The following is a 25,906-nucleotide window of genomic DNA, read 5'->3' on the forward strand; positions in this document are numbered from 1 at the left end:
CCCCCCCCCCCCCCCCTTTTTGCCTTTGTTCGTCCACTTCATATTAAATTAAACACAAGTATTAAACCTAAATATTATGCAATTTGTTTTTTTTATTCGTAAAAAAAGTAATATTAATATTACATAGTTTATTTTAAAATTTTTAGTGCATCCATTTATCGAAAAAAATGCTTATGTTATACTTGGACACCCTTTGTAAAATTTCTAGCTCCGCCACTGTTTCACACAAAAAACTTCTATATATTGTCTGCGGAGATTTTCATTTCTGTTTCATGTTTTGTTTCTTTAATTAATTTCTTTTGTGTTTTCATTCGAGAGAAAATTTAATAATTAATATTCACATAACGAGTGAGCAGTGACGAATACACACATCGGTCTATTTTTTCTAATAAAATTAATATATCAAGTTGTGGGAGAGACAATACTAATAAACAAATACAAAAAAAGGCACATGATTGGGGTAAGATATTTCTTCTTTATTTTTCTATGTTCTATTCTTTTACCCTCAAACGAAGGAGTTTCTTCCAAATATTGCTAAAACAACGTGCAACAGTGTAATCCATTGAATTACTTGTTTTGATATTAAGTCCACTATTTCAAAAATAGATTTTCACTTTTACTTATAATATGATAATATAGCAATGATAATAATTATTTTTTAAATAGATATGTAAGTAAAAATGAACGAAAAAAGTAAAGTATTTGTTGCAAGAGATTTCAATCAAATGAAACACTAGAGTGAATATAACATGAACATATATTTTTGTCTTTCCTTCTTCATTGGCTATGAATTGGTCCATATATATTTTTTCTTTTTTTATATATTTATATTGAGTATGTGTAACACCCTGTTTCCGTCGTTATGAAAAAGCCAATGAGGAAGGAATTTGGGCCAGAAAACTTTTGAGTAGTAACTTGGAAATTTCCCGCCTAGGACAAACTTGGACGAAATCAGAGTCAGGTGAGATCTAGGGTAATCCGGTAATGGATGGGGGGATTAATTATAAGTTTGATCACGTGAGTGGATAGCCAAGACGTTAAGGAGCCTGTACAGCTTTGCGAAATCAAATTCGGGCGAGTAGAACTCCCTAAACTGATCTTGGCGTGAAAGAGTAGTTTTAGAACGTCAATGTTTGAAGGTGTGTTGTGAAATGGGAGCTTGGAACACAAATTCCGAGTTTCTGTCTCCGTGCAAGCCGCTGTGGTGGGATGGGCCCCGCTGTGGCAGGCCAGTCGCGACTTAAATCGGAGAAAACCCTAAAAAATGTTATTTTCTAGAAAACCTCATTCTTAAGAGCTAAGGGATGACCTAGGGCATTTTCAAATCAATTTTCCATGAATTCTTGCACCAAAGGTAAGTTAATTACTCCTCTAATTCGTATTTCAATTCTTAGAACTTAGAATCCTTGTTAATTATCGTTGGGGGAGGGTTTTAACCTGAAGTTAATGGTGGGAAAAACCCTAGTTGAGCATTAGGATCATGAGTTTGGCCTTGGGTTGATATTTTGTTATAATCCGGGTAAATTAGGCCTTGTTATTGATCCTTGCGTTAATTAATTGTTTTAGACCAAGAACAAGCTAAAAGACTCCAGAAAGGGAAGGCTCAAGTGTCATAGGAGTGTTCAGGCTTGGTTTCGAGGTAGGTGATGGATTTGACTTCCTGTTGTGCTATATATGCCTGTTAATTGCTCCATTGTATGCATGCATGTATGTAAATAGGAAAACCTGATAGAATCTAATGAAATGATTATGTATGAACAATTACATGCCATGAACCTGTTACTTGACTATGTGGCTATATGCACTATTCATTATGGGCGTGATTGTGACTATGGTTGTGCTGACTGGACTGGGTGTTACGTTTCGACACATATAATGGATGGGGTGTCACGTTCCGACACACATATATTGGACCGAGTGTCACGTTTCGACACACTAACAGTTTGGGTGTGGGTTCCATGAGAGGACCATTTGTGATTGTTATATTCATATCTATCTGCCATTGATATCGGGGAATAAAATATTGATCCTAAAATGATAATTGAATTATGCATCTTGTATATGTGTGTTTACTGTGTTGTAATTACTTGCGTATTTATCTTACTGGAGTAGCCGCGTGATCCTACTAGTACATCGTTGTTTTGTGTACTGATACTGCACTTGCTCTTTCCTTGTAGAGAACAGGGCATCTTTAGGCGGCTACTGACAGACCTCAACTAGGAGATCATTGACCAAGACTAGATTTGAGGGTGAGCCAGTTCTTTCAGGCTGCCATGGATACATCATTAGTTTAGTCCATTCTTTTTGGACTCAAACTATATATATATTCAGACTTTTACTTATGCTTAGTTTTTGATGTTGCATCCCTTTTTCTTAGACTTGTTGATTAGTAGATTTTTGGTACAATGAATTTCAGGTCTAGGGGTTGAATTTTCGCGTTACGCTTGGTTGTTTTAGTTAATCTTTCAGAGTTTATGGGAACTCAGTACTTAATTCATCATTAAAACCTGCTTCCGTATCTTTAAATGATTTAGTTTCTTTAAGTTGCTTAGTCGGGTTGTGGTAGTAGTTCTCCCACCAGAGGGTTAGTGTGGGTGCCAATCACGGCGGTCTGGGCCGTGACAAAGTTGGTATCATAGCCCTAGGTTCGTTGATTTCATTGTACCAAAACGAGTTCAATAGAGGCGTTTGTACTTTTCTTTGAGAGGCTATAGGACTTTAGGAAATCTCTCTGTCTTCTTCTCCTTCATGCTATGGCTTGATTCCAATTGGTATCCGGTCATCCAAATTGGTATCTAATCTCCTTCCCTCTACTTTCCGCAGATGGTTAACATACAATACAACGATGTCAGACCTGTAGCTCCCATCAATGAGCCAATAGAGGATCCCACAACAAGAGACCGTGGTCGAGGCAGGAGTAGAGGAAAAGAAGGAGCAGAGGTCGAAGAAGGGTAGTACCCGCCAGGGGTGGAGGTCAATTGAGAATGTTCCCACGGAAGAGGCCCCTCCTACACCCCAAGAAGAGGTGGAAGAGAATGTGGAGATCGAAGACGAGGAGGATGTTGGACCAGAGGAGGACACACAGGCTGAGACTACAAATCTTCCTCCCTTAGACCAAGTGATAGCTCAGCAGATCATGACTTTTCTGAGGGGGTTGGTTGGCTCTGGAGTCCTTCCCACAATGCAAGCTGCTCAACCTCCAGTCAACCACCCCATTGCTGCTACTGTTCCAAGGTGGATGGAGCATTAGGCACTTATGCCTTCTTTCGTCCCCTATTAGGTCCTGTGATGACTGGTACTGAGCATGAGATGTTGACCAAGTTTCTGAAACTGAAGTCATCTGTATTCCATGGTTCTGTGAGTGAGGATGCCTATGAGTTCATTCTGGATTGCTATGAGAGACTTCACAAGTTAGGCATTGTACACCAGCATAGAGTAGAGTTCATGACCTTCCAGCTTCAAGATGAGGCTAAGCAGTGGTAGAGGGCCTATGTGGAATGTAGATCGCCAATCTCGCCCCCACTCACTTGGATGCAGTTCCATGCTTTGTTTTTGGATAAGTATGTGCCCCAGACTTTGAGGGATCGCAAGAATGATGAGTTCATGGCTTTGGAGCAGGGGGGTTATGACTGTAGCTTCATATTAAGCTAGGTTCCATTCCTTGTCCAGATATGCTACACAGTTGGTGACCACGGGGATTCGTCTATTCGTCAAGGGATTGAACTCCGAGTTCACATGACCTCTACATGTAGAAGTTTTAATGAGGTGACATACTTTGTAAAGAAAGTGGAAGGAGTTCGACGTGATGGGCAGGCCAAGGCTTTGGCTAAGAAGCCTAAGAAAACATGTAATTTTCATGGTTCCTACTCTAGAGGTTTAGGTAGGTAGGCAATTGCTGCCCGACCAATTTAATCAGTCTTCCCGCTTCTATAGGTGGGTACTCGGGAATAGAGCTGTCAAAATGGGCTTGGCCCGCTAGGCCGACCCAACCAATCCAACCCTTGAATTAAGTGGGGTTTTAATTTTTTTGGCCCATTTAGGAACGAGGCTTTTTAGCCCAGCCTCATTTGGCCCGCTAGCCTCATAGGCCCAACCCGCAAGTCTCAGAGGCCAGCCCATGGGCTATGAATATTTAAAAATTATATATATTTTTAGTAGTGTTTTATTTGTAAAGTTTTTATCAATAAATATTTTTAAAAATAAAAAAACCAAGTCTTTTAAACTAGCTAGTTTCTTGTGGGAGGAATGGCGGAATGATCAACATTTTTTCGCTAAATCTTACACTGACTATTATGTATTTTTGTAAGTATTTACCAAAGTGTGTGATTCATAAATGTATTTTTGTAAGTATTTACCGAAGTGTGTGATTTATAAATGAAAATTTATATGTATTGATGTCATGTTCATAGACGTCAACGTTCGATACTCTTAGATACTCTTTCTAAGAGAGTAATATTTTTCATTTTTTGGTTGAAGGGCCAACCCCTCCCAACCCGTGGCCCGCTTAAGGCTGGGCCTGGCTGCTATTTTATAGGCCTTTTAATTAAAAGGGCCAGTCCATCCCAACCCATTTTACTCTCTAGCCCGTTAGGGTTGAGTTGGGTTGGGTTGAGCCAACCCATTTTGACAGCTCTACTCGGGAACTCCACAACAAAATCCTATTCAGGATAGTCACAGAGCCGCACCTGCGTCTGGCAGCAGGCCGTATTTTGACCGCATTTGTTACAATTGTGGAGAACCTAGACATATGAGGAGAGATTGTCCCCATCTGCTTATGCCTGACCCCGTGCAGGAGCAGACCAGAGCAGTGGTACCAGTGGGCAGCGGTAGTAATGGCATACACAAGGTGGGCGATGAGGAAATTAGCGAGGCCGTGGAGGCCTGGAAATGGTAATGCAGGTAGAGGAGCAGTGCAACCAGGCAAGAAGGTTGCCCATCAAGATGACATGGATTAATTTTATGCCTTTCCGGGCAAGACCGATGCTGAGGCGTCTGATGAAGTGATCACAAGTACTATTCTTGTCTATGACCGGATGACCACTGTTTTGTTTGATCCGGGTTCTACTTATTTATGTGTCAGTTCAGTTTACCTTGGGATTTGATGCGGTTTGTGAAGTGCTTGATGCCCCCATCCATGTTTCTACCCTAATTGGAGAGTCTATTACAGTTACCCATGTCTATCGTACTTGTTCTGTCATGTTTATGGGTTTCCAGACTTGGGGCTGATTTGGTTGTTCTGGATATGACTGACTTTGATATAATCTTAGGCATGACTTGGTTGTCCCCCTACTATGCTGTGCTTAATTGTAATGGTAAGACTGTGACTCTAGAGATAAAGTTAGAGTGGGAAGGGGTGTACAAGCCTAAGCCATCTAAGGTCATATCTTTCTTTCGGGCTAGGAAACTAGTGGGGCAGGGATGTTTGGCATATTTGGCTCATATTCGGGAGGTTGATGCTGAATCTCCCTCTATTGAGTCTATTCCTGTAGTGTTTGAATTCAAGGAAGTGTTTCCTATCGATTTGCCTAGTATGCCTTCGGATAGGGATATAGATTTCTGCATTGACTTAGAGCCGGAAACTCTCCCCATCTCTATTCCTCCTTATCGCATGGCTCCGACAGAATTGAGAGACCTTAAAGCATAAATCCAGGAGCTTCTTGATAAAGGTTTCATTCGTTCTAATGCTTTCATAATGCTCCTGTCTTGTTTGTTAAGAAGAAGGATGGTAGTATGATGATGTGCATAGACAACCGATAGTTGAATAGGGTCACCATTCAAAATAAGTATCCGTTACCTCAGATTAGATGATCTCTTTGACCAGTTGCAGGGTGCATCAGTTTTCTCTAAAATTGACTTAAGATCTGGTTACCATCAGTTAAAGATTAGGCCTGAGGATGTACCCAAAACGACATTCAGGACCTACTATGGGCACTATGAGTTCTAAGTGATGTCGTTTGGGTTGACCAATGCGCTTGCAACCTTCATGAATTTGATGAATGGTGTGTTCAAACCATTCCCAGATTCTTTTGTTATCGTCTTTATTGATGACATTTTGGCTTATTCGAAGAGTATGGAAGAACATGCCGACCATTTTCGTATTGTTTTGGGTGTCCTTGGAAAATAGAAGTTGTATGCAAAATTTTCCAAGTGTGAGTTCTGGTTGACTTCAGTTACCTTTTTGGGGCACGTGGTTTCAAAGAAAGGGGTAATGGTAGATCCCCAAAAGATCAAAGCAGTCAAGAACTGGGTCCGGCCTAGCTCTGTGAATGAAATTAGAAGTTTCGTGGGGCTCGCCAGCTACTATCGATGGTTTGTGAAAAATTTTGCTTCTATCGCCACACATTTGACAAGGCTGACCCAAAAGAAGGTGCCTTTCGAGTGGACTGACAAATGTGAAGAGAGCTTCGAAAAGCTCAAGACTGTTTTGACCACATCACCTATTCTGACACAGCTGGTGGAAGGTAAAGATTTCATTGTTTATTGTGATGTTTCACATTCGGGCTTGGGTGCTTTGTTGATACAAGATAGAAATGTCATAGCTTATACATCGCGACAGCTGACGGTGCATGAGATAAACTACCCGACGCATGACTTGGAGTTGGCAGCGGTAGTGTTTGCTCTCAAGATATAGTGGCATTAACTTTATGGTGTCAAGTCTGAGGTATTAACTGATCATCGTAGTCTACAATATGTATTCACACAGAAGGACCTAAATATGAGATAACGAAGGTGGATGGATTTACTCAAGGATTATGATGTAACAATCTAGTATCATCCGGGTAAGGCTAATGTGGTGGCAGATGCATTAAGCCGAAAGATGGTGAGTATGGGTAGTCAAGCTTGCTTGGGTGTGTCCAAGCGGCCTTTGGCCAAGGAGATTCAGACCTTGGAGTATAAGTTCATGCAGTTGGGTATCTAAGAGAAAGGTGGGGTGTTAGCCAATATTGAGGTTAGGACCACATTCATTGAGGAGATCAAGGCCAAGCAATTTGATGATGAGAGTTTGAATGAGCTCAGACAAAAGACAGTGTCTGGCAAGGCAAAAGATGCGGCTCTTGATGCGGATGGTGTTCTCAGTTTTAAGGGAAGAATTTGTGTTACCCGAGTGGATGACTTGATTCAAAAGATGTTGACAGAATCCCATGGTTCGCGATATTCCATTCATTCGGGTGTGACCAAGATGTACCGAGATTTTAAATGACTTTATTGGTGGCCTGGTATGAAGAAAAACATAGCTGAGTTTGTGGCTAAGTGCCCAAATTGTCAGAAGGTAAAGTATGAGCACCAAAGGCCTGCATGTTTACTTTAGCGAATGGCAATCCTTGAATAGAAGTGGGAAAGGATAGCTATGGATTTCGTGGTTGGTCTTCCCAAGACCTTGGGGAAGTTTGACTCCATTTGAGTGGTGGTTGACAGACTGACTAAGTCAACCCATTTCATTCCAGTCAGAGTAGACTATAATAGTCAGCAGTTGGCTAAGGTTTATGTGAAGGAGATAGTGAGGCTATATGGGGTGCCCTTTTCTATCATCTTAGACCGTGATACGCAGTTCACATCTAAGTTTTGGGGAAAATTGCATGAGAAGTTGGGCACTCAACTCACTTTTAGCACAACCTTCCATCCACAGACGGACGAGAAGTTAGAGAGAACTATTCAAGTGTTAGAGGACATGTTGAGGGCATGTGTGATTGAATTTGAAGGGCATTGAGATAGGTTCCTACCTTTGTTTGAGTTATCCTATAATAACAATTACTACTCCAGCATTGACATGGCACCGTTTGAGGCACTTTATGGGAGGGGATGTAGATCACCCATAGGGTGGTTTGAGGCTGGAGATGTGAAACCTTTGGGGGTTGAGTTGGTGAAAGAGGCTCAGGATATGGTGAGAAGCATCCAAGCTAAGCTTCAAGCAACCCAGAGTCGACATAAAAAGTATGCAGACCGTAAGGTAAGGGACATGACATTTCAAGCTGGTGAGCAACTTCTTCTAAAGGTGTCACCCATAAAGGGGGTGATGAGATTCGGCAAGAAGGGCAACTTAGTCCTCGATACATTAGGACATTTGAGATTCTTGACTGTGTAGGGCCAGTGGCTTATAGGTTGACTTTACCACCTAGCCTATGTGGAGTCCATACAGTGTTCCATGTGTCCATATTGAAGAAGTATCATGGGGATGGAGATTACATCATAAAATGGGACTCAGTTTTGTTAGACAAAGACCTTCAGTGTGAGGAGGAACCAGTTACAATTCTTGATCACGATGTACGGAAGCTGAGGACCAAGGAGATAAAGTTTGTGAAAGTTCAATGGAAGCATCGTTCGCTGAGGAAGCTACTTGGGAAACTTAGAAGGATATGTGATACAAGTATCCCCAGTTATTCGATGATTAAGCTACTACTCTACTCTTTCCTTAGCCTAGTTCTCTTAGTTTATCACTCGGGGACGAGTGATGGGTAAATTGGTATCTATTGTAACGACCTTATCCCATCGTTATGGAAAAGCCAATGGGGAAGTAATTTGGGCCACAAAACTTCTGAGTAATAACTTGGAAATTTCCTGCCTAGGCCAGACTTGGACAAAATCTGAGTCAGGTGAGGTCTAGGGCAATCCGGTAATGGATGGGGGAATTAATTATGAGTTTGATCATGTGAGTGGATAGACAAGACGTTAAGGAGCCCGTATGGCTGTACGAAATTGAATTCCAGTGAGTAGAACTCTCGAAACTGATCTTGGCGTGGGTAGTTTTAGAACGTCAAAGTTTGAAGGTGTGTTGCGAAATGGGAGCTTGGAACTCAAATTCTGAGTTTCTCTCTCCGTGCAAGCCGCTGGGCAGAATTAAATCCACTAGGGTGGGGCCGCTGTGGCGGGATGGGTCTCGCTGTGCCGGGCCAGCCGCGACTTAAACCAGAGAAAAACTCTAAAAACGTTATTTTCTACAAAACCTTGTTCTTAAGAGCTAAGGGACGACCTAGGGCAGTTTCTCATCAATTTTCCACGAATTCTCACATCAAAGGTAAGTTAATTACTCCCTTAATACGTATTTCAATTCTTAGAACTTAGAGTCTTTGTTAATTTTAGTTAGGGGAGGATTTTGGCCTGAAGTTAATGGTGGGAAAAACCCTAGTTTAGCATTAGGATCATGGGGTTTGTCCTTGGGTTGATATTTTGTTATAATTCGGGTAAATTAAACCTTGTTTATTGATCTTTGCATTAATTATTTTTTTTGGACCAAGAACAAGCTGAAAGTGTAACGACCCGAGAGCACGCCCTAGTCGTTACCGGTGTATTCGACCACGAAGAGGTCTTATACAATCCCTTAGCATTCATCATAACATGTATCATAGAATAAAATCACGAAAAATATAAAACTTTTACTTTGGAAGTTCAACTTCACTTCATATATGAAAAAGAGAATCTAACTTCGCCACAATGTACCATCTAGACATAGAAGTATCAAAAATGGGACTTAGACCTTACATCAATAAGAAGTCTTGAAATAGGAAAGTACAACAATGTCTTTCAACATAAGCAAAGAACTAAATATAGAAGCTAGATCACAGGGTCTTGTACTCGGACTTGAAGACTCACCAACTTGGTGAAGCAACTCCAAGTGTCTTGAGAAGTAAGCTTGAATCCTCAACGGTCTGAACCAAAATGTTTGGGAAAAAGGGAGAAAATATAGGTTAGTACAACACACGTACTAAGTATGGCTACTATGCCTAAAAACCATTGAAACATGCATAAAAGGACATTTAGTCGAAACATGATTTTTACCAAGTAAATCCAATATGCACACAAAGTAAGCATCATAGTCCAACCCAACATAATATCATCCCATATGTAGATAGCCCAAACAATACTAGTGCAATGCAAGAATAGAACCCCATAACCCTATCCAAAGCCAAGAATCACATTAAGCAACCTACTTCATGCATACATTCATAAGATCATATCTCATCATAACTTACCATATTCATAATGATCATACATATCATAGCTTCAACATACATAAGTCATAATCATCATAATCATAAGAGAACACTACTACAACCATCTCTTAGGATCCCATAAGTGCAATGTGCAAGAGAAGTCCCATACCCTCCCTTACACTATGTAGAAACCCTTAAGAAAGCCCTAGTAAGAGTTCACACCTTTCATACCTTCATTTACTTTTACATTAGGGAAATATTGCAATAACCGACATAGACCATGAGAGCTACATGAAATCCGGTGTTCTACTCCCACACCGAAAAGAGGGGGTTAACACTTGCCTAAGGTGTAACCATTCGTACATAGCTATCTAGGTGGATCCACTAATCTAGAGTCCTATGTGAGCACATAGTTAAGGGTCAATGAGATTGCTTCTAGAAACCCTAACTTACTAAACGTGGGGGTTTCCATCTCATGAGACAACACATACCATGGGTAATTCGGACTTGCTAAATGTGAGGAAATCCATGTGCGGAGCCGAATTTACTAAACGTGAGATCCCTATCTCATTTACATGCCTTTTCAGTGCTAAGCATCTAATTCTCTTTTGTAATCATCTTTAGACATCACATAAGTTCACATTAGCCTTTACTAGACTTTTATGTAGACATCTTACCATAATATCTCATATGTGTTCATAAGTGAGTAACAATCCTTTCACTTTAGAAACACTTAGCAAGTGAGTAAACCTTTCACTTTACATTACACTATAATCATGAGGACTACCTTTCAATCATATAGCAATCATACCATAACATACATACATACATACTTCATAGCTAATTTAAGTGTAGAGGGTTAAGGATGAGGAAACTCGGTCATAAACACCACAACAACACATTAGGTATAACATCATTACAATCTAAGTAATTCACTTTTCACACTTGAGTTTAAAGAGGAACCAACCTTCATACCTTCTAGCCCTTCTTGGGACATCCATACTTCAATTACCAAACAATTCATAACCAATACATAATACAAGGTAATTCATGAAGTAATAACATAATCAACATTAATATAAGCAATTGACATATTCCCTTCATAGCCTTCAAGGCTTCATTAAAAGACTCAACCTTAATTTCATAGAAATTATACATAACCTAGGGTAGAATCATCATACAAACATGAATTACATAACATCACATTCAATTCATAGCTTTCATTCAATCAATATCCAACACAAACTAGGGTTAGAATTAGGAAAAGAAGGGGAAACATGGGTCTCATGGGGAATTCTTCAAGAAACCACCAATACAACATAAATTCATCCATAATTGTTCATATAACATCAATCAAAGTCAGTTTATAACATCAATTTCACTTTAGAAAGAAGACCCACATTTTTGGATTGAAACCTAGAAATTGGAGATTTTGAAATTCATCTTGAAGGGGCCTCTTGGGGAAAGGAATCCCAAGAGTGATAAGCAACCATACCTTATTGAAGAATTAACCACGAAAATCCGAGTTGAAACCTTGGAGAGTCGGTCTTCTTCTTGAAGCTCCAATGTTCTTCAATGGAGTTCTTGAGAAGAGAGAGAGAGAGTAGAGAGAAGGAGGAACTTTAGGTTTTGATCTTTGGGGTTTTGTGTTTTAGTGATAACAGTGAGGTAAATTGACTTAAAAATCATTATATACACATCCCCTAAAGTACCCTAAATACCTCTCACTTAGTTGGACTCTTTAATGAAGTAAAAATTGATTTATGAATTTCTGCATTTTCGTCGCGGACTATTCACTGAAGATATTTGGAAACAAATTTCGAGACAGTAGTGTCCGCAACACGACCGCATCACGAAAAAATTTTTTGCTCCTTGGGGAAGCTAGTCCGCGACGCGGAGCTATTCCCACCAAGTGCAATTTGCAAGCTGCCAAGGCAGCTTGCTTGGCCAAGGTTGGGGTCCTCCTCGGGGCCCCTTAGAGTGGCCCCAGGGTGTCGTATTCAAACGTTCTGACCCGATAAACATATATTTACCTAATTTAAACCTTTTTATAAGATTATACCATCGTACAACACTCCCAAACCTGCCTAAAACCTAAGGACACTCTAGAACACATTCTTCTCTAGTTTTTGGACGTCATGGTCTTTTCTTGATATTTAGACTTTTACTCTTCCAAACCAAGTCAATTGCATTAATTTAGGTTTAGAAACATCATTTTAACTATTTTTAAGTCATTATTCACAAGATGAGGCTCTAACTTAAGTCATAGAATTTTCGGGGTGTTATAGAAAGACTCCGGAAAAGGAAGGCTAAAGTGTCTTAGGAGTGTTCAAGCTTGGTTTTGAGGTAGGTGATGGTTTGACTTCCTGTTGTGCTATATATGGCTGTTAATTGATCCATTGTATGCATGTATGCATGTTAATAGGGAAACATGAATCCAATCTAATGAAAGGATTATGTATGAACAATTACATGTCATGAACCTCTTACTTGACTATGTGACTATGTGCACTGTTCATTATGGGTGTGATTGTGACTGTAGTTGTGCTGACTGGATCGGGTGTCACGTTCCAACACATATAATTGATCGGGTGTCACGTTTCGACAGATATATATTGGAATGGGTGTCACATTTCGACACACTAACAATTTGGGTGTGGGTTCCATGAGAGAACCATTTGTGATTGTTACATTCATATCTACCTGCCATTGATATAGGGGAATTGAATATTGCTCCTAAAATGATAATTGAATTATGCATCCTGTATATGTGTGTTTACGTTGTAATTACTTGCATATACTTTGCTTACTGGAGTAGCCGCGTGATCCTACCAGTACATCATTGTTTCGTGTATTGATACTGCACTTGCTCTTTCCTTGTTGAGTACATGGCATCTTCAAGCGGTTATTGACAGAACCCAGCTAGGAGATCATTGACCGAGGTCGGATTCGAGGGCCAGTTCTTTCAGGCTGCCATGGATCCATCATTAGTTTAATCCATTCTTTCCGGACTCAGACTATATATATATATATATATATATACTCCAATTTTTACTTATGTTTTGTTTTCACACCCCTTTTTCTTAGACTTTTTGATTAGTAGAGTTTTGGTACAATGACTTTCAGGTCTAGGGGCTGAATTTTTGCTAGGGTTATGCTTGGTTGTTTTAGTTACTCTTTCTGATTTTATGGGAACTCAATACTTAATTCATATATAAATCTGCTTCTGTATCTTTAAATGGTTTAGTGTCTTTAAGTTGCTTAGTCGGGTTGTGGTAGTGGTTCTCCTACCGGAGGGTTAGTGTTGGTGTCAATCACGGCGGTCTGTGTCTTGATAATATGAAATTTATTATGTATGAATTTCCTTTTGTATTGTGGTCATTTTAATATGAGAATGTTATGTCACAAGATGCGCTCCTTGCTAGATAAGAAAATAGTGATTGATCATAAAATGATCTTAAATCAAATTAAATATTCTATTAATAATAGTTTTAATTTTATTCATCTATTAATTTTTTATTGAAATATTTTAATGTTTTATATCACGATACAATTTCTATTAGATACTAAATACTTTAATTAGACAACAACTATATGATATGTATGCGGCAGAAAAAAAGGATAAGACTACAATTCTTCAAAGATAAGGAAGAAAATTAAAGAAATGAAATATTTTTCACCATAGGTGATGTTGTTCATATATCTATATATCCACAAAGAATTGGTCAAGTTAAATATTTGACATACACTTAAACCTCTATTTTATCATCATTCGTTATAATAACATTTCATTGTGACAACCTAATTTTCTTTAGAACTAATTTTTGATGTTATATTTTTTGTCTCAAAAACATTCTACTTATAATAGTGTTTACATTCACTATAGAAATACATTTTTTTTTTTGTAAAATTACCTCTCTCTATTATAGCCTTACTCAAATATTAATTGAATAATATTTTGTAAAAGGTATATTACGTATAAAGATAAAATATTGAAATATTGATGGCAACTATTATTAGTGTCATGCACATACTAAATTTCAAGTATGAATATTTAAGAGAAAAAATTAAGTTAAATGGTGTCCATCATGTGAGGCTATAACCTCAAGAGGAAAGGCTATTGGTGACCTTTTTTATATTGATCATTGTTTTCTCTTTTATTTGTTAAATTTGTTTACAAAATTGAGTGAAGTGAAAAACAATACTACTAAAGAAATGTCACTTTCTCCCCATATTTAAACTTTGAGTGTATTTTGAAATGTTTCAATGATATCTGGTCATTTTGATCTAAAAACAAGAAAATCTATGACAATTTGTATTAATTATTTAAAAGCACTTATCCTAATTCTTATGTTATTTCAATTACAATTATTTATTAAAGAAATTAAATTTAGTTATATTAATTCTACTTTAAAACATCGTATACTATATGATATGATACATACGTGTGTTCATCCACATTGTTCTATTCTTACTTATACGTATGAAAGTTTCATCATAAAAATATCTCACTTCATTTTTTTTGCCACTTTATGTTTGTATTCGCCATTTTATAATGTGGGTATTAGTTTATTCAATTTTGGATGAATTACGAGAATTTATGTATGGAATCCATTGTAATCATAAGTTTATCATAATATGTGGTGAAGCCTCCAATCTACATGATTAAACAATTTTTCATATCAAAATTGTATTTACAGTTGACTCACAAGCCTTAGACATGACCTTTGCTTCCTACAAAACAGAAAGAAATATATCATGAAAAAGTTCCATAGATTTAACTTATTAATGGACAAAGCAATATGCCCAATCACATTGTTAATTCGTACCCAAGATGATAGATGATTATCAAGGGTATATCATTGACAATCTTTTGTACTTTTATGTTTATGCAATAAAATTACATTAAATTTCGTTAGTTTGATCTCTCTCTGTCTTTTTCATACTAACTTTACTTGTTATCTTTCTTGATTTTATATAATTTTCATAGGGTCAATGATTTGCATATTTGGGGATTAACTATATAGATTAAAAATTGAAATTGTCATTTATTTGCCCATTATTTAATAATAATAATAATGATTCTGTGCGTTGATTGTACATGCATCATTATAATTTTAGAATATTGTATCTTCTCTTAGTGGATCATCAAACAAATGCTTATATTCTTTTGTACGATTGTGTTGCTTCTTTTTATACCGTGTACTATTTAAAGTTGTTATTTATGATATTATTATTTTTATAGGAGAAAATAGGACCTTTTCTTGCTATCAGACATGGATACAGAAATAACTGTTGAGGATCCAAAATAATGCTTATTAATTTTATTTTAATGTACTCCATACTTTTTTTTTCTTCTGATTGAAGATTTCTCATTACACCTTTCGTATTACAGTAATAAATTAAGCTATTTATATGTGGTTGAAAATGAAAAATAGATAAATATAGGAAAAAGAGATAAAATTTGTGTTGGTCATGGACATGAAATAGGAAACTTCTTCAATGCTACAGTGATTCTTTGAATTTTTAAGTTTTATGAAATTTTGATTATTGATAAGTAATGTACAAATGAGTATCAATTGTAAATATTCTTGAGTTATAGTAGTTATATTAGGAGAATCTGGTTCTATCTAAAGTGATTTGTATTGTGTCATGATTGTGTATTGTAAATGAGTTTCATAGACTAGGATTAGTCTTTCTATAAGTTAAAGAATGCACCAATAATTAGAAATAATTGTTTAAAATTGGGGTATGTGTTATCAGCTCTTAGGTGTAAGAATTGTTACTTTAAAATTGCTTGAGTTATAATGAAGAGTTTGAAATTATTTATTGAAGATACAATAAAACCTCACTAAATTAATATAGATGGGACCATGAAACATTATCATTTTATAGATGTATTATTTAATCGATAAATTAATATTTATTAATTTAAAGAGTGTTTTGACACTACAAAATTCATTCGGAGATCAAATACTAAAGAATTTGTTTGAATTAACCCACTTGTGAAAATATCGTTCATGAACTTGAGGTCATGATTAATGATCTCGATTACAACATTAAAATGGACAGTAATAACTTGTTGGATTATCCGGGTGAAAATAATACATATTCAGAGATCCATAGGTTAGAAGAAATAGTGGATACCATCGGACTAAATAATGTTAATGAGAAAGTTGAAGATGATACAATACCTTTGGAACCAGTTACACGTAAGGAAACACTTATCACATCTAGAATTTTCACAGTTTTATGGTGCAGTTCCGTAACGACCCGAACCGTCATTATTTAGGAAAGAAAAAATGTCGGGGAAAAAATGGGTCCATCAGCCCGCCAGAGCGGCCAGATGCCGCCAGGGCGGCGGCGCTCCAGCGGGATTGACCCCGCCAGAGCGGGATGGGCGAGACAAATTTTAATAATGCGAAGTCTTATTTTCTCTTTTTTCCTAAAACACCAAAAAGAGGCGAGAATTATCCCAGAAACCCTCAAAAAGCTGCTCTAAGCTTAGGAATGATGGAGACAGAGATTTCTAGCGTAAGAATGTCGATAACTTGCGAATTTCCAGTCAAAATCCACCGTCTCATCGTTCAAAATCTTGGATTGGAGCTATAATCTCTCTACAACTACTTGGCGCCTAGGTAGGCTAGGTTTATTAATTGAGTAGTTATAAATCTGTGATTCACTGCGTAGTATATGAGTATTTGACGGTAGAATTCATGTGTAGGCTTTCGTGCACCGAAAAAGAAATAATTGTACATGTATTCCTAGGTGTTACGTAAGACGTATTCCGCTGTAGGAAGTCCTATTCTGTGAGTAGGGTTAGGTGATGGTTGATTTCTGGTGGTATTAGACAAACATGTTAATAACTTTGTTATATGCATGCATGTATGAGATTAGAGATGCATGAATCGAACCTAAGGAAAAGACTGATCATGTACAATTGCATGCCATGAACCTAATACTTGATTGTATGATTATAAGTATGTTCATTATGGTGTGATCGTGATTGTGATTATGTTGGCTGGATCAGGTGTCACGTACCGACACATATACATATTGGATTGGGTGTCACATACCGACACACATACATACATTGGATCGGGTGTCACGTACTGACACATATACATACATTAGATCAAATGTCACATATCGACACATATACATGCATTGGATTGGGTTCGACACACTAATAGTTTGGGCGTGGGTTCTATGAGAAGACCACTTGTGATTGATAGTTTCATAACTGCTTGTTATTGATAATGTGGATCTGTATATTGCCCTTGAACCGATAACTGGATTGTGCATTATATCTATTTACATATGGGGGTTTACGGTGTCGTAAGGTGATCGGGTATATCTCGTTAGTTAATAAAATGTGAATGATCAGGCCCAAATTGGGATGGGATAAGGTAAGTGGAGATCGAGGGTCTAGGGGTTAATATGTCCCACTTTAGAGAGGTGGTAATGTGTATTGTCGTTAAGAATTGGGGTAGTGATATGTCGTTAATGATAACAATTGGGTAGTACCTTGGATGTGGATTAGTATTGAAACCGTTAACAAGCCTTGATAGAACGTGCTATGGAGTTGAGGGTTGAGTGGTGATGTGGAAGTAGTAAGGGTAGGTCGGATGTTGAGATGGCCGGGTTGGTAGTGGTTACATTCAGAACCTCTTCTAAGAGGTAGAATGGTTAAGTCCTGATCAAGAACAGAGTGAGTAAGGGGTTAGAGCCAAGGGTACTAGTACGATCTAAAGTATCTGGAAATAGTAAGGACAGGAAAATATAAAGGTGGATGAATGAACAGTCTTATTGCATGTTTCTTGTTAGTCGATTTCTTATATTATGCGGTGGGTATCGGGTTGACCTATGATGCCTACCAGTACGTGTGGTTGTACTTATAATACTCTTGCTATGCCTTTTTGACATAGTCTGGTTGCAGGGTCAGTGATATTTCATAGGTAAAGACGAAGGCAATCTCCAACAACTCCTATTTTTCCTTTCGTGTAGTGGGAGCTACGTCATGTATTAATTATGTATACCTTATAATCTTAGTATCTCTTGTATCTATTTAGACTAAATCCATAGGGAAGTTAATTACTTTACAAGTTAACTTGAGTTGTTTTAAAACTCTTTATTTATGAAATCTACGTGAATTTCTTTCTATTTTTAGTTTTTCTTAACCTTCCGCATGTTTTAAACTGTTTGGGAATCGAGGGTTCTCCTTCTTAGGTGTTAGAGTCGGTGCTCGCATGGCCCGGTGGGTTGGGTCATGACTTATTGGTATCAGAGCCCAGGTTACCAGTCTTCCAGTACAAGAGAAAATGTGGACTAGACTCATGCGGATTGGTGTGTTGACGTCCACATCTAATCTTCAGGAAGCTAGGAAGCATTCTAGGAAATGTTCCATCTCTTCTCTCCTTTCGTATGAGTTGTCGTTTGTGGTATGAGTTGAGTCCAATTGGTATCTCCCGATTCCAATTGGTATCTTAACAGAGTGAGACGGACGCCATAGTCACGGCTGAAGGGACACAAACAAAGTAAATTGGAACTGAGAAGGTTCCAATTGATATATGGCCTTAGAGGCTGTATAAATGCATGAATAATCGGTAGTGATCATCTATGGAGCAAACTAATAAATAATTTAAACCTATCTGTGAGCTCTTGCTTGAAACTGTGAATGTCTGCTTATTATTTTCTGAAATAACTATTGGTGTGAATGATATTATTACTTGGATGCGATGATATGATTATGTGCACATTATGGCTTGCTGAAATTTGATGTGTGCAACATGCTAGACTAAATGTTCGAAACTGTGCGAGTTGTAATTACTTGAGTTTCATGAACTTGTTGTCGGAAAGAGACTCATCACTGGGTTAGGTGCAAGGGTCTAGATAAACTACGATGCGATTTGTAAAATGAAATATTGGCGTGAGTTGCGACCGACTATAACCGTGTGAGTGTATGAGCATATTATGGCAATGTGCAGGTTTGTGGTGTTGAATGAATGGAAAGGGATTCTGGATTGTGTACCATTGGGCTGACTTGAGGTAGACAACCACTATCCTAACTAGGAGGATCACCCTAAAATGCTTAGTTATAGCCTGGGAATCAATGGGGAATTTTAGAAATGGGAAGAACCCAGAAAATTGCTGACCTGGGGTACTGTTTTCGTCTGAGCCGTTCGGGTGGGATTATTTCCGCCAGGGTGGGGCCACTAGAGCGGGATTTTTCCCACAAGACTGGGACAAGATGAGACAAAACCTCAGCCCTATATCCCATGTTTTTCCCTAATCACACATATGGACCCTGAATTGTATATGGGACAATTCCCGCAATCCTATCAGTACTCAACAATAGAACATAAGTTATAATCCTTAATAATTATAAATTAGTTGTGAAAAACAACAAAAACCAGCATTCATGTGCTTACAAAATATAGGGAAAAAAAAGGAGAAAAATAAAGCATTGTTCATTACAGGCCCAAGAGGTGTGAAACCCAAATCGGAATCCCTGGAAATGGGAAGTGTTGCTGCAGGAATCCAAGTCCTTCTGGGGTAGCTCGCCAGACCACGCCTCGCTCAACCAAGGCAACTCTCGATAATCTCCTGGATCGAGTTGGGGAGGCTTCCGCTGGGGGACGACGCAAGAGAAGATGACCTTAATGGTTTTCCACATTCGGGACATCAGATGATCCCTCGCTAGACCCTTCTTCCTCTCATGACGCAACTGGCGTTGGAGAATCTCAACCTCGAGAGTAGTGGAGGGCGGAACTGAAGTCGAGACACTAGCATATGAGCTCCCCAATCAACTTTGGACGGCCTCCAAGTCCACCTCCACCCGAGCTTCTGATAGTATGGGCTGATAGGGTAGGGAGAGTGTCACCACCCTCATCATCTTCCCCTCCCTCGTCATCCACCTTAGCACCCGCTTGACTACTACTGGCCCTGTCCGTCTTCCTCTTCTTACTCGTGGAGGTGGAAGCCTGTCTAATCAATAGAGGGTGAAAAGGGGGATCCATAGAAAGTACCTCGTTAGTGTCCAAGAGTGGTACCCCCGCCCTCTTGCACATTATAGTCACCAACCCAGGTAGGAAAAACGCCTTCTTGTTGCCTCAGTAGAACACCTTCAATTCTGAGATGATTTGCGTGCCAACATTTAGTCCAATGCCCTGTATAGCGCACGCTACCACTAGAGCCTAGGGAAAAGTCATGTCAGTACGGTTGCCCTATGGGTGGATCCTCCTGGTAACCAAGTGCAGCCCCTTTTAGCATCCGGTGACCAGTTAGCACTAGAGATGCCCTTAGTAGTGTCCCAATAGGCCCGGTCCCAGCGCACAGGATCCACTATTGTATCCTTCAACCATCCCAAGTCCATCTCTCTAAGCTTGGCCTCGAACTCCGTATTGGGGACCTCTGGCACCTCGAGCACATAATTGATGAATGGAGTGTTCAGGGGGATGTCAACTCCCCGGATGTGGATGGTAGGGTGAGGGTCATCCCAGCGGACGGTAGGAAGGATAGTATAGAACTCCCTTACCCAGTTTGAGCGCGCAACAGGGGGAGCCTCGATTAGTGGACCCCAATAAAACTCTATCAGACGAGCATGAAAGGCGGGCGCCTTCTCCTCTAGGTTCAGTAAATGAAAACCCCTCTCACAACAGAACTTGATGTTTCGGTGATCGTGGTACCTTTCCCGACTGATAGCATTGCAAAATTGGATGAAAGGCAGATTCTCGTTGTTAAAACCAGCCATTTTAGACAAGCCTGTAAAATTTAGGAAGTGAACACGTTAGAAATCCATGGGGTTAGAAAAATTTTGGCCAAGAAAAGAAAAAATTCTAATTTGACTGGCAAGCGGCCACTGCACCACTGAATCCCACCACAGTGATATGCCATGAGATCTTAGCACATTTGATGCTCAAAACTAAGGATTATTGCGAGAATCGAGTGTATTTATGTGGATATGATGTGTTTGGTGATGTTTGTACAGGTAAAATAGGTGGACGTGAAAGAGAAAAGAAGAGAAGAAAATGCAAGCTAGAAATTGGGATTCTAATGTCCAAAGTGAAGACCACGGAGCCTTAGATGGGCCATGGTCCTCCTGACGAGCCGTGAAGATGCTTGTGGTTACTATCCAGTGGGCATACTTTTTAGAGTGAAGGTTGATGTTAGCGAAGTAAAGATCACAGATGCCCAGACGAGCTGTGGAGATCATGACGGGTCATGTTACAGCTCGTGGAGTTGAACCAGTGATCAGACGTTAAGGAATTAAAATGAGAGTTGACCAAGTGAAGACCACAAATACCCAGACGGACCGTGGTCCCTATGTCGATCCATGGTGTTGTCCGTGGTGCTTTTACAGTGTGCAGGCCTTGAAGACCCAAGTTTTGAGAAGTGCCAAGTAAAGACCATGGAGGGCTTCACGAACCATGAAGCCCTTCGACGGACTGTCAAAGCACTCGTGAAGCTGAGCGACAGACCAGTCCTACTTCATGTAGGACTCCTTTTAGACACATAATTTGAATTAATCTAGTCGTATTTTGTTTTTATCTCGTCATATCTGGAACGACCGACTGACTTTTGAACACTCTCGACTTTGGTTTTAAATTATTAACGTGGAATCGATCTTCGGAGTTAGATTTTGCTTTTCTGAATATCAGGAGTTCATTGAATTTTGCAGATTTTTATAAGTGATCTTCTTTAATGTTTTTACTACAAATATTTGTTTGTTTAGTAGAAATCATGAGTGGCTAAACACCACAACTAGGGTTGTGGGAACCATGACGGAAATCTAAATGTGAATTCTTAAAACGAGTAGAAGGTGAATTGTATTTGCAAGATCTAACTTAACATTCGTTAATCATTTAGTCTAATGAGTGCACACATTAGAGTAAGCCTGAATCTATCATTTGTTCGAGAGAAAAGAGATAGTTAGGAAAAAGTGGAGTTAACCTGATAAAATGGCATTAAAGGTCGAGTTCGAGAGAATAGAACTTTAATATCATTGTATGCGAGGGTAGAATTTGTTACCACTCGAGGACCGAGAGGAATTGAGTGGAAATTATCGAACTAGACTGAGAAGTGTTAGATATAGTCAACTTGCCTATAAGTTGTAAAGACAAACTCATATGAAAACTAAGTTACGAATGTACACTAGATGTAACGTTTTGGGAAACACGACCCTGGTTTCATTCATTTATCATTACAATTTTGGAATCAATACTCTGTTAACTGTCAACTTAAATTTTTTTATTCAATATTGGTTACTGAAATTTTCAACCAAACCCAATTTATTTTCCGTAATTACCCTCTTTAGGAAATAATAACAACATTTGGGTAAGCGCGCCAGTGAAATCATTTTTGCGAAGAAATTCTCTGTGGGATCGACCTCAATTTACGTTGAGTTCTATAAATTGACTTCGACCATTTATAATTCTTAATTAAAGTGTAAGTTTGGACTTATCAAATTTTGGAGCCGCTGCAGGGTAATTTCAATTTAGAGATATTTTATTAGCAGTTATTCAAATTGTAGTTATGTATTTCCTAATTTTACGTCTTGTTCTTTGTTTGTGTTTCTTACAGGTAAGTTCGACGGAGCATGCCAAAAACCAGAAGTAAGGGAAATCCTTTGATTCCTTACAATCCGGAACTTCAGAAAACAATTCGCAAGATGGTGAACGCGCAAGAACTTGAGGCTCAAAGGCAAAGACTGGCTTTGACGCTGAAACCATTGCAAGAGGTGCTCAGCAACATGTTGTGAACAAGACACCTAGGGCTGTGGAAGATAATGTAGCAGTGAATGAGATAAATCCTCCCCACCGCCAACTACTAGCTCCAAGAGGTCGAGCACAACAACTAACTCACATGGCGTTCGAAGAGGATGACTTAGATTTGGATGGAGCTGGAGCCACAAGAGCGATAGTGTTACCTGTACTACCTCCAGGTGTGAAATTTACAATCACCAGCACAATGATTCAATTGCTGAATTTGATAGGTATGATCAGGGGTGCAACTGGTGATGATGCGAATCAACATCTGATGAACTTTGTAGCGATATGCAAATCGCAGGAAATTCCTGGGGTTAGTCAGACAAGTATGAGGTTGAGGTTATTTCCATTGTCTCTCATTAGGGAGGTAACTAACTGGCTGAGTAAGATGCCAGATGATTTAATCAGGACCTGGACTAAATTAAAAGAGGCTTTCCTGGAACGATTTTATCCTGAATCAAAAGAGCTGCAGATGAAGGATGAGATAAGTGCTCACAAGCAATTAACAGAGGAAGCAATGCATGATACCTGGTGGAGGTTCAGCCAAAAGCTGAAAAAGTGCCCAAACCATGGTCTCACTAGGAGACATTTGAAACAGACTTTTNAAGATGCCAGATGATTCAATCAGGACCTGGACTAAATTAAATGAGGCTTTCCTGGAACGATTTTTTCCTGAATCAAAAGAGCTGCAGATGAAGGATGAGATAAGTGCTCACAAGCAATTAGCAGAGGAAGCAATGCATGATACCTGGTGGAGGTTCAGCCAAAAGCTGAAAAAGTGCCCAAACCATGGTCTCACTAGGAGACATTTGAAACAGACTTTTTATAGATCATTGAATTATGTTACTAAACCTGTTGCTGATGCAGTGTGTGGAAGATCATTCATGAGGAAACCATTCTCACAAAGCATTCATGTGATGGATGAAATGTCCAAGAATAATAGAGCATGGTACACCAGAGATGCTGAGGTAGGAGATCTTGGGTTCACATTTGAAATTTCAACTGAACAGTATAAAATAAAAGAATAAAGAGATCAGGACATGGCACACGAGAACCCAGATAGATCTACTCACAAAGCACATTGTTGCAAATTCTGAGAAGGTAAATGCTGTAGCGACCCCAAACAGGTCAGGACATCGATCTAGATTAGGAAGCCAAATATTTGGGAAACCAAGGAGGGTTCTGGAATTATAACTCGGGAAACAAATGATATAATTCTAGAAACGCAGGTCGGAACTAATCTAGAGAAGGGCAATATGAATGGCCAACAAATAGAGATCAAGGAAACGAGTAGAATAGAGATGGCTACAGAAATGATCACAGTGGTATTTATGTGCCACCAGGTAATAGAAATCGTGCAAGTGGTAGTTCCAGCTGGTCCAAGCTAGAAGACATGTTGGCTAAGGTGTTACAAAAAATTGAATCAACTAATGCCAGGGTGAAAGATATGAAGAGTTATTTCTCCAGCATGAGTCAACTAGTGGATTCTCATTCCATATCCATTAAGAAGATAGAGCAATAGTTGGGGCAGTTATCAGTATCACTAAACCAGAGAAAGAATGGGTCACTACCAAGTGACACTATTCAGAATCGTAAGAATAACGGACATTGCATGGCAATCATCACCAGAAGTGGTAAGATCCTAAATGAACCAATTTTTGTAGGTACTGAGCATGAATAGGGCATATAGCAAAGCAAAAAAGAGGAGGTTGAATCTGGATAGGTAGATGATGTAGAAGAGGTACAACCAATGGAGAAGCCAACATGAGCAAATGAGAAAAGGGTTGAAGTAACTATGCCTTTACAACAAATACCAAGACCACCTCCTCCATTCCCTCAGAGGCTTAAAAAGAAAGCTGAAGATGGGAAATTTCGCTAAGTTCATAACCATACTTAGACAACTATCAGTAAACATACCATTGGTGGAAACTTTGGAGCAAATGCCAGGATATGCAAAGTTCATGAAGGACTTGGTCATGAAGAAAAGAGCTGTAAATTTTGATTTATCTGACAATATTCATCACTATAGTGCTATTGCCATAAGATCTCTGGTTCAGAAAAAAGAGGATCCAGGTATATTCACTATAGCATGCACCATCGGTTCATTTGAGTTTGCCAAGTCCCTATGTGACTTAGGGGCCAGTATAAATCTGATGCCGCTGGCCATTTATAAGCAATTGGGTTTAGGAGTTCCAAAGCCCACATCGATGAGGTTGATGATGGCGGATAGATCGGTGAAGCGACATGTGGGCATCTTATGTGACATGCTTGTAAAAGGTGGACAACTTTATTTTCCCAGCTGACTTCACAATTCTGGATTGCGAAGTGGACTTTGAGGTTCCCATAATCTTGGGAAGGCTATTTCTGGCTACATGACGAGCTTCGGTTGATGTTGAGAGTGGAGAACTAAAATTCAGACTCAACAATGAGGAGGTAAAATTTAAAATTTGCAGGTCTATGAAGCAGCCTCAAGACATGAGTGTGGTGTTTGCAATAGAAGTCTTTGATGAAGGAGAGCTGGGATTTACCATTGAGGATAAGATGGCTGTTGAAACTTTAGCCGCCATGATTATGAACTTTGACGCAGACTATCGACATGAATATGTGGAGACTGCGAATGCTTTATAGGGCATGAGAGCACATTCTAATGCTACAATTAAGCTAGATCTAGATTTAAAAAATAGGCCGAGCCCTCCAGCGAAACCATTCATTGAGAAGCCACCTGTATTGAACTGAAACAGTTACCCAGTCACCTGAGGTATGTATTTTTGGGTGCTAACAATACTTTACTAGTTATCTTGGCTACAGATTTAAATGATGAATATGTGCAAGCGGTGATTATAGTGCTGATAAGGTACAAAAAGGCAATTGGGTGGACCATTGTTGACATCATTGGAATACCTCTGGATATTTGCACTCATAAGATCCAACTTGAGGAGGAATGCAGCCCAAGCATAGAGAACCAGAGAAGGCTAAATCCACCAATGCAAGAGGTGGTCAAAAGGGAGATCATAAAATGGCTAGATGCTGGGGTGGTATACCCTATTTCTGATAGTCATTGGGTTAGCCCAGGGCAGTGTGTACCCAAAAAGGGTGGTATGATGGTAGTGGCAAATGCAAAGAATGAGTTGACCCCGTAGAGACCAGTCACTGGATGGCGAGTATACATGGACTACATGAAACTGTATAAGTGGACCTTGAGAGATCACT

General features: G+C 39.1%; 1 protein-coding gene across 3 annotated transcripts in view; it reads left to right on the plus strand.

Annotated features, from left to right (window-relative positions):
• The window catches only part of LOC125844769 (tubulin-folding cofactor E), a 375,181-nt gene that overhangs the window by 213,501 nt on the left and 135,774 nt on the right, over window positions 1–25,906 (plus strand). The gene's annotated exons all lie outside the window — the stretch shown is intronic.

The sequence above is a fragment of the Solanum stenotomum genome, chromosome 11 (genome assembly GCF_019186545.1).
Source record: "Solanum stenotomum isolate F172 chromosome 11, ASM1918654v1, whole genome shotgun sequence".
In the NCBI taxonomy this organism is placed as follows: domain Eukaryota; kingdom Viridiplantae; phylum Streptophyta; class Magnoliopsida; order Solanales; family Solanaceae; genus Solanum; species Solanum stenotomum.